Source organism: Pollachius pollachius (assembly GCF_949987615.1).
Source record: "Pollachius pollachius genome assembly, chromosome: 9".
NCBI classification, from domain to species: Eukaryota; Metazoa; Chordata; class Actinopteri; order Gadiformes; family Gadidae; genus Pollachius; species Pollachius pollachius.
The window spans coordinates 7,630,266-7,640,265 of NC_136942.1; positions in this window are offsets into that span (position 1 = coordinate 7,630,266).

Sequence of the window (10,000 nt, forward strand, 5' to 3'; positions counted from 1 at the left end):
GGGAGGGAGGGAGGGAGGGGAAGGTGGAGGTTGAGAGGGGACGGAGGGGAGGGAGGGAGGGAGGGGGGGAGGTAGGGTGGGGGGGAGGGTGGAGGTTGAGAGGGGAGGGAGGGAGTGAGTGGGGGAGGGAGGGAGGGAGGGGGGGGAGGAAGGTTGATAGGGGAGGGAGGGAGGGGGGAGGGAGGGAGGGAGGGAGGGGAAGGTGAAGGTTGATAGGGGAGGGAGGGAGGGAGGGGGGGAGGTAGGGTGGGGGGGAGGGTGGAGGTTGAGAGGGGAGGGAGGGAGGGAGGGAGAGTGGGGGGAGGGTGGAGGTTGATAGGGGAGGGAGGGAGGGGAGGGGGGGAGGGAGTACTCTCGAGGTGAGAAAGGGTTAACGCTTAAGGTCCCGAAGCGTCCATTAGAGGCCAGAAGACATCATGGAGGGGCTCACGGTTGCTTTGGGAGCTGTTCATACCAGCCTGGGCTTTAATAAGGCCCATTGTTGTACGGTTATTTGTCTTTAAAACCCAAATCCCCAAAATAAATTATATTGTTTCCCACACGCAGAGACCCCCACACGTTTAAACACAATGACAAAAATATGCAGCCGCACGCACATGTAAAATACATACACACAGACACAACAAACACCCACACACTGACACAAATACACCCACACACACACACACACCCACACATGAACACCCCCTCAAAGCGTGCCTCCGCTCCGATCAGTGCGTCAGCGGAGAAGGCGGGGAGGCTGTCCGGTAATCAGAGCCAGATGAGTTAGAAAAACACAGGCTGCTCCCAGCGCTCACTTTCCCCATTAACCAGGAGGCCCATCACCTCACCTTCCAATCACAGGCCAGGCTCCTGAGGTTAACCAGCACATCTGCCTAAGCCCCTGAGGCAGGCGACACCGGTCCCCCCTCCTGCAGTGATTTACAGGGATGAGCGACGGCTCCACTGGTTCCATCACCCTGGAATGCCTCACCACAGATGATCTGCCAGTGGCTCCGAGCCAGCCAATGAAGAACCAAACGATCAGGGCTGGCAGACCACAGAAACCTTCGGCCAGATGATGACGTTGTTGTTGTTGTTGCTGTTGTTGTTGTCGGTGTGGTCGAGTCCGTTGGCACCGCAGACCCTATTTCCGATTGCATGGACCAGTGAGACGGTCACCGCGGTTACTGGAGTTACCACGACGGCGCCACAAGTCCAGCACGTGCGCATCCCCTTATTAGCTTCCTTCCTGCGTCCTCCTCCTCCTCCTCTTCCTGGCTGTCATGGTGGGTTTGTGGACGGGGGATTTTTATTTTGTCTGAATCCGGCTTCAGAAGGACAGTGTGTCCCTGCAGGGGTGAGGCGGCCATCTCAGCCCCGTCACTTTCACTTCCACTTTCACATCCGCAGGCCACAGAACGCATGGCAGCCAGGCCTTTCAAGTCCAGAAGAGTGTTGGGAGAAGAGGGGGGGTTGAGGGGAGATTGGTTAGAGAGTCAGAGACAGAGAGAGAGAGAGAGAGAGTGACAGTGGTTTAAAGTGAACACTAAACAGATGGTGAGAAGGCAATGTAAAGAAGACCGGGGGCGAAAATAAACACAAGGGAATCACAAGAAGTATATTTTTCTCCTTCAGACAGTTTTTGTTTGACGTACTGCGTCCACGGACTTTAAAGAACAATTCAAAAGCCCATAAAGAGCATTTTGGGGAGAGTGTGATTCCAGGAATAACAATGTGTGTTGCCGGTAAACTACTGCCTCTTGTCACAAGGAGGTACTCTAACTATTTATTCTACTTAGCACACCAGGTGAGAGCACGCCTGCGCTTTGAAGAGACATGGCTGTTATATGGAGAAAAAGTAATCTCTTTGGCAACAAATGGTCACCGTGCCTTTTCCTTCTCAGTCTGTATACTGGCAGACATTAAACTTAGAACCTGACTCAGAGCTTTGAAATCCCCAGGCAGAATCCAAATTCTTACTCTGCCTGGTCAAGGTTATCTTCTTGAGTTGAAAACGTTAATGGCAGTCAGCAACCTTGTTGACTTAGTGCTAAGTTTGGTCTGGTGCTACACGTACATTTATTAAGTCGTTTGTAGTTTGCTGCCGCCATTTTCAACCGCCCAAGGCGGTTGAAAATGGCAGCAGCCAACTACAAACAACTATCATTCGGCTTCAAGGCTCATGACCTGATGTTTGCGCAAACATGTTTTTCCCCACTCTGTCTCCAGGTTGGTCGAAACTGGCCAAAGAATATCATTTGGCAAAGAAAAATGAAAGGCACAGAAAAAAGCCCCACAGCTGTTACTTTGAATCCGAGCGATAATATGTCCCTCGGTACCACCCAATCAGGAGCCATTGAAAAGGTCCCCCTGTGTTTCTTCTCCTCTCTACTCTTTGCCTTTCTCGCCCTCCCTCTCTCCCTCTCTTTTCCTCTCTCTCCCTCCCTAACTCTCAAATTTTCTCTGTGTCTTTCTCTCTCTCTCATTCTCTCTTTCCCCTATATTTCTCTCTCTCTCCCTCTCTTTCTCTCTCTCCCACTCTCATTCTCTTATTCTCTCTGTCCCTGTCATTCCATGTCTCTCCCTCCCTCGTTCTCTAATTCTCGCTCCCTCCTTTTCCCTCTCTCCCTGTTTCCCTCTCCTGCAATCATTCTACCCCCCTTTCATCCTGTCTGTCTGTCTGTCTGTCTGTCTGTCTGTCTGTCTGTTTGTCTGTCTGTCTGTCTCTCTCTCTCTCTCTCTCAGCCTCTCTCTCTCCAGCTGCTTCTCTCTCTCACTTCCTCTCTCTCTGCCTCTATCTCTCTCTATTTCTCTCTCTCTCTCTCTCTGTCTCTCTCTTTGCACTCTTCCCTCCTCCCGCCTGCGACGGTGCACAACTACAGCGGGGGGGTTGAAAACAGTGGCATTTCAATCAGCCATCTGCCCACCAAGAGGGACAAATGTGTTGTTCTGGAAGGAGCTCTTGTTTTGCCGCCTTTTCAACGCGCCTTGGCTCTTACAGCACTTTGCTGAGTCCATGTCGCTTGCTCATTTAATCACACAGGACACAGAGCCCGGATAGGGCGCCGGATCTCGGAATAACACACTCTCTCCAGTGAGAGCTCGTCGTGGATCAAAATGACAAAGTCAATCTTGCGACAAATCTGCTCTCGCCGCCTGTAAACTGCCTGGGCTTGAGGAGGAGAGGGGGGAGGGGTGTTGCAGCGCCAGACAGAGACAGAGACAGATAGTGTGCCGCCGGAGTTCGCTTTTAAAAGGTAAAAATTCAATTTAGCGTGCAGGACCCAATGCAATTCCACGTCCAGGTCCCCTGTGGTAAAGTTAATAATATAGCCCCTTCTGAGGTTTATGGGAGCCTCGGTTCCACCTGATACTAAGAGCTTGGCCTTTTGCCGCTGTGTGTGTACGTGCGTGCACGCATGCGTACGTGCGTGTGTGTGTGTGCGCGTGTGTGCAATGCGTCAAATAAAGACCTGGCATTGGAGATGGCGGAGGTCAGTAAACCACCACCCACCTCCACCTCCATCCCCTCCCCTCTCCTCATCCCCCTCCAGCTGCCAGTGGAGGTGAATTAAACAAGACCAAAACCCGAGCTCCGAAAGCTAGCCCCGCCGCGAGCTAACCCCAGGGGAGAACTACATGCTACACGTGTACCGCGGTAACACACAGCAGCCTCCTCGTGGCTACGGCCCGGCCCCATCCATCCATCAGAGGGACAGGTCATCAGCAGTCGGACCAGGGGAACGGGGGGGATAAAGTTACTGGTTGGGTTTCCTGGTGTTTCATTATATCCCAAAGAAGACGAAGAAGACGGAGAAATCCAAAACCGAAAGGCCTCAAATGGGACAGAGGGGAGGGGGGGTTAACGGTTAACAGCATTCCTGACTTTGGGGAGGGAGGTCGAAGGGCAATATTAATGGAAGAAGAGGAAATGGATTGTCCAGTTGCAGCAAAGTGGTGGTGGTGGTGGTGGGGGTTGTGCTAGAGTTGAAGGTGGTGTTGGGGGTTGTGCTGGAGGTGTTGATGGGGGGGAGGGGTTAATCTTATTTCCCCAGACAGGGCCCAGGTGCAGTGTGACGGGCTGTGTGGCTCCGGGCTGTGAACGTCTGACTGGCTGCTTGTAGACTTTAGGGGATTGGGGGGGGGGGCATTTATTAGGGTTAAGACGCTGGTCACAATAGTCCATAAATAACCACATGTCTCCCCGTCCCATCCTCTCTGTGTCTGTCTGGTCTGCACTCGTTAAGGAAGGGAGTCAAGAGATATCACATGACCTCCCGGGCCTCTGATGCAACGGAGGCTCCGTTTTACAGAAGGCTTGTCTGAGTGGACTGGACTATTAGAATCAGAGAGTTATGGGGGCTGGGGGTTACCTCAGAAATGAGCTCACCCCGACCACTTGTATGCCATCGATCGGAAAACGTCGTATTTTCCATGGCGACAACATCATCTGGAGCTATGGAATATATGAGCTGCACAGCTAATTGCTGGATATTCTGATAGTGTGTTCGTCGAAAGTAGTACCGCACTCATGAATACCAGATGGTAATGATAGGACCCACTGCAGTACCACTGTGGAGAAATCCAACTTGCATCAGGAGTTGTGAACGTCTACTTAGCAAAGCACAAACATTTATTTTAAGCAAATCCCAAATCCCAAATGGTAACATTAAAACGCTACAGAATGTTGTAAACACCAGCCGTTTGACCGTTGAACCGGCTAAATAAACACAAACATAATGTTGTCCTAATCTAATAATACATCATGGAACTACAAAAACACATGTCACATCGCGGCAAAAGATTCCACAACATTGCAATGGGCGCACACAAGCAGTGGACACACGCACACAAGCAGCGGACAGACACAAGCAGCGGACGCACACTAGCAGGGGACGCACACAAGCAGCGGACACACACAAGCAGCGGACAAACACAAGCAGGGGACACACACAAGCAGGGGACACACACAAGCAGCGGACACACACAAGCAGGGAACACACACAAGCAGTAGACGCACATAAGCAGGAGACACACACAAGTAGGAGACACACTCAAGCAGTAGACACACATAAGCAGGAGACACACACAAGTAGGAGACACACACAATGGACATGCGACCAGCGACAACATGGACGCCTCCGTCCAGACGTTTACTTTGTGGTCAGGAATGTTATGTTTCTATCCTCCTGGGGGGGTTGCGTGGGCTCCTGGGACCAAACACAAACAGTGGTCCCTAGGGGTCTTAAGATGGGAAGCCATTACCATTAGAGAAGGGACCACTTAGGGCACACACTGTACACATGATACACACAATATACTATACACAACCCATTATACACTATACACTACACAAAATACACCGCACACTACAAACAAAATAGACTGTACACTAGATAAAACACTACACACACAATATACTATACACTACACATTTTAAACTATAGACTACACATTATACACTGTACACTTTACAGTACACACCATACACTAAACAAAATATAATGTACATAACACACTACACACTACACCCAAAGAAATAACACTGGCCACATTCCTAACCTCATCACCACCCGGAGAATCTTAGTTTTATCTGTTTCTCATCACACACTCTTCCTCACTCTCACTCTATCGCTCTCACTCTTTTAACACAAGCACATGCAAATGTAAATACACATGTGTGAGACGCATGCACTCACATATTAAGACACAGGCATGCACGCACACACACATTGACATGCACTCACACACACAAACTTACACGAAAGTCTACGCACACACAATTAGTTTGTGTTATTAGTGTTCTGCATTTAAAACGTTTCATCTTTAAGAAGCACTACAATGAGCAGAGACGTGCGTTGGGTCGGAGTAGAATCCGTTTGCCAAAAGCTGTTGTTTATCCCTGGAGTTCTTTGGAGGAGAGTTGCTGAAAGTGTTCAAACTAACTGGATTACGGCTCCCTTTCTGTGGTCAACAGAGCTGAGAGTCTCAGTTGCTCTCTCCCTGAACTCATCCTAAAGCTTCCTGAGCTGAAACATCTGGCCACACACGCACACACATACACATACACACACATACACATAGACAGACACACACACTTGCTGGGCTGGAACCCCTAAGGACTTATAATGGGTGTTCCACACACACTAGCACACACGCACACCAACAGACACACACACCCACACCCACACCCACACCCACAAACCCCCCCCTCCTTCCCAATAGCACCGTCCCATCAGCCCATTACTCCACTTAAACTTTCTGGGTGTCTTGCTCAGGGTCACCTCTGAACACTGAACGGGAATCAATCCGGCAACTCCCCACTTGTCCATGCAGCGTCTCCTGCTACTGTAAACGTTTAAACGGGATTGTAAGAAAGCAATAAGCTGGAGTCTCTGCTGGATTGAACCTGTGTGAGGGCCAGCGCCTCACTTGATAACAGAAGCGATAGAGCGGGCGAGAGACACAGAACCAGACAGAGGGGTTAACAGAGTGTGTGCTGGGAGGAGACACCCAGCGAAAGAGAGATAAAAAAAAAGAGTGAAAACCGTGAGAAGGATGGCCAGAGAGTAAGATAGACAGATAATATAGTGGAGAAGGAGAGAGGGGCTGGGGGGAGGGGGGGGGGGAGAGAGGGTGAAAGACAGTGAGAGAGTGAACCGAGGAGACAGGGAGACGGAGACTCACCAATCAGCCACAGCAGGGGTGGGTGAGGGGGTGGGAGAGTAGGTGTGGTTGGGGGGGTTCATCGCTCCGCATCAGATCGGAACCAATGAATCTCATTAACATGCCTCTCCACTCAGCCTTCTGAAACAATAAACTCAAGGCGGTCGCGTTCAGCTCCCCGGTCGTCCTCCTCCTCCTCTGCTCTCATTTTAATAAAACATGTACTTTGCGTTGGCCTTCAGTGTTTTTGCTATTGTGCGTCTACTGTAGCTTCACAAAGTGCCGACCTTATTGAAGCGGGGCCGGGTGACGGGCGGGCGAGGCAACTCTCTGATGCACGACGCAGTGCCGCCGGTGCGTCGGGGGGCCTGTCGCTCCGAGCTGAGCTGAGCACGGCGGGGGGGTCCGTGTTTAGAACATGAGCGGTGCCCTTGTCACGCCGAGCGCCACGCGAGGCTAGTTATCAGCGCTTCCGCGCGGCTGCATGAGCATCTTTAATAAGCAGGTGATCACGTTGCCAGCCATTGTTTTTTCTGCTCGGAGAAATAACAGCGAGCACCGATAAATGGAGGGGAGATGGCCTCAAACGAAGGGTTACGGTGACATCCAAATTTGCGGCTGCCGCTATGAGCAGAAGGGGTACGATTGATTTGATCCCTCAGACTGACAATAAAACGCTTTTCTTCTCTTTTCTTTAGTTTTCGCATCAATTAAAGGATTTTCGCTGGCGTCGCAGTCCTTGAAACCGATGTTCAAAGTAAAAGTTGTAGAAACAACTGTCAGAGTTTTCCTTTTTAAAAGTTTAGAAATAAAGGTTTAGTGTCAAGGCCCTGTCAGTCACATGATGAGCGATGAGGGGAAGGGGGGGGGGGTTGGTAACAGGATGCGCGTTGGGTGTTAAACAGGAAAGCTTGACCCTGTAAAAGCAGAGTTCCTCTTCTTTATGTGTGCGCGCTTCATGTCCCAAATGTGGGAGGTCATTACCGCACCCCGGCCACCAGCCGACAGCAGGCAGTCTTTGGCCCCGGGCACAAAAACAAAAGGACACATTGAACGAAACACAGGATCAGAAGGCCGCTGCCAAGATGGCGGCCACAGATAATCCCCAAAGCCAAGGATGATGAATAAATCTTTCTTTTAAAAAGCCATCATCCAACATTAACAATGTATCACATTATATCTCACATTGCCAACCCTCCTTTCCACCTAGTAAGGGAGGGAAAGGGGGGGGGGAGTGTGTGCAGACGGTCCAAACCTAATAATACAAATCATGGGTTGCCGGTTCGACTCCCCTGACCCTCCTGCCACACACCGCCCACTGCATATGCAGGTCAACCACTGGCAGTGTGCAACAGATACAACAGTAGTTTCCCTAAAGAAACATTCACACAACAGTCTCATGCGTGGCACGTTCCCCATCCCATGCTCCGCCCCCCCCCCCCCCCCCCAGTCGGCTCTGCGTTCCTGGCAGCCACCGTGCGTGGAGGGGACATATAAATCCCAGCCGCCCCCAGTGGAAGGACAGGCAGGGAGGAAACAGGAGACATCTGGTCGCGACGGAGCCCAGGCAGGACGGCTTCCTCTGCCAGTGAGGACTGTTAAAAAACACAGAAACACTACAAGCAGCTTCTATGGATAAGTACGGCGTTGACAAGAAGCTTTACATTTACATTTTACAGACACTTTCATCCAAGGCAACTTACAACGGTTCATTCACACTTTAACACACCGACAGCGGCGTCAACCACACATGGCGACCGCCAGCTCGTCAGGAGCAGGTGCCTTGCTCAGGGACACCTCGACACTCGATTCGAACTAGCAACCTCCCGGTTTCAAGTGAGCCCGCTCTACCTCCTGAGCTAAGGCAGCCCAAAGGTTGCATCCCCCATTTCTCGGTGGCGAGAGACTGGGGTTGTGAGTGAGAGAGCGGGGCGGTTTATGCGGTGTGATGGCACATGGCTTAATCTGCTTTGTAGCAGCCCCCCGCCGCAATTTGTAGTCCATAATAAACAAGGCCATGTGGGCTGGTACAGCGCACAAACGGCTTGGCAGCGCAGCCTGCTTGGTGCCAGAGAAAGCCTCACTTCTGTATTAAATATTAGATGTGCGACCGCCTTTGGCGAAACAGATGGGAGCGTTTGCTGGAGACCGCTTTGGCGGAAGATCAGAGGGGAGATAATCCTGGAGTGAACTTTTCAGGGGCCACCTCTCTTTGGGTGTGTGTGTGTGTGTTTGTGTATGTGTTTGTGTTGGGGAGGGGTCACCTTTTTGTATATTTTTTGTATATAGTTTATGCATGTGTCTTTGTCAGTGTATATGTACGCATCCACGACATGAATTTGTGCAGGTTCACGATGTGTGTGTGTTTGTGTTTGTGTGTGTATGTGTGCATGGTGACATATGTATGTGTGTGGGTGTGTGTTTGTACAAGTATGTGTGTGTGTGTGCATGTTTGTGTGTGTGTGTGTTTGTGTCAGTGTGCGTGTGTATGTTTGTACGTGTGTGTGTGTATGTGTGTGTGTGTATGTGTGTGTGTGTGTGTGTGTGTGTGTGTGTGTCCGTGTGTGCCAGTGTGTGTGTATGTTTGTACATGTGTATGTGTGTGTGTGTGGGGGTATATTTGTACGTGTGTGTGTGTGTGTGTGTTTGTGCGTGTGTGTGTTTGTGCGTGTGTGTTTGGAAGGTGAAGGGTGAAGGATGGGGAGGGGGGGGGCAAGGTTGGTGCAGTTCAAGAAGAGACGATAAACGAAGAAGCGAGCGGAGTCAGGCGAATATAAAGTGAAGAACAACCGCTCTGAGCATCTGGGCCTCTCCACGGCGGCTGACACCTGCATTATCATAGGTTAATGAGAAGCCCGGCCCGCCGCTAGCTGCAATCTCAGTAGCCGCCGCGCCTGGGCTACCTCCCCCATCAATCAGATCAACCGTTGGCGCCCATACTTCTCCTGACGCCACTGCGCACCGCACCATACACACACACACACACACGTACACACACACACACACAAAAAACACACACATGCAAGCCCTTGTATGCACGCAGCCACACAAATAGATACTCACACACACACACACATACACGTAAGCACTCACTCACACACACACACACACACACACACACTCAAGCACTCATACACACACCCACAGATACACACCCACAGATATGCATGTGGCCACACACATACATCCACACACACACACACACCCACACGCAAGCACTCAGATGCACGCACACATTCAACCACACACACACACACACACACACACACGTACAAATATACCCCCCCAACAAACACACACCCACGCACGCAGCCACAATCACACATACTCTCATCCACACCGACAATCACAC